Source organism: Myotis myotis, unplaced genomic scaffold, assembly GCF_014108235.1.
Source record: "Myotis myotis isolate mMyoMyo1 unplaced genomic scaffold, mMyoMyo1.p scaffold_m19_p_4, whole genome shotgun sequence".
NCBI classification, from domain to species: domain Eukaryota; kingdom Metazoa; phylum Chordata; class Mammalia; order Chiroptera; family Vespertilionidae; genus Myotis; species Myotis myotis.
Window position 1 is genome coordinate 69,428,292 of NW_023416346.1, and position 796 is coordinate 69,429,087.

The window sequence follows — 796 nt, forward strand, 5'->3', positions numbered from 1 at the left end:
GTTTTCCTATTGAGAAATGCTTCCAATGAACAGAATAATAACCAAAATTAATCAGAAAATAAGAGTGCCATTTTCAATTGTTAAGTATTAACAAAAACACATCCCAAGATGTTAGGCATTTATTGTGTTTGTAACCCATCTAAGATCCACTGAATTAGAAAAAAATGGGGCCCATTCATATCAGAGAAATAACTACTGCCCTGTAAACTCATTTAAGACATAACAGAAACTTTCCACAAAGTGACTAAGGGTTCTGTTTTATCATCTGCAATAGTATAACTATGGACCTATAGTAACAACATACACATCCTTTACTGTGTGCTCAAGAGAGAAAAATCATGTTATGCTATAATTAAACCATACCTATCCTTGAATGAGCATGATTCTTAAAATAATTTCTTAAAATATGGTAGATCCATTGTTATTTTGAATCCTAATAGACTTCTTTATTATTTCTAACCTTGTTGAGAAGACTCTTATATTCACTTTCACATCACTATTATTTTATTAACCCTGAATAGGTTTCAAAAACTTTCATTCACTGAAACTGAGATGATGACTTTTAAGAGTAACAAAAACAAAATAATGAAGTCAACATGTAGCATGACTTTGAGAAAAATAAAAATAGATAAAGTACATCACTATATTAAGGAAATAACCACATTTAAATATAATTTAATTTAATTATGAATTTATGGATAAATTTTTATTCATTTTTCTTCTCCATGGGATAAGATAAAAAACATTGTATACATTATTTTCATAAATTTATTTTTGGGTTTTAAATTATTATTTA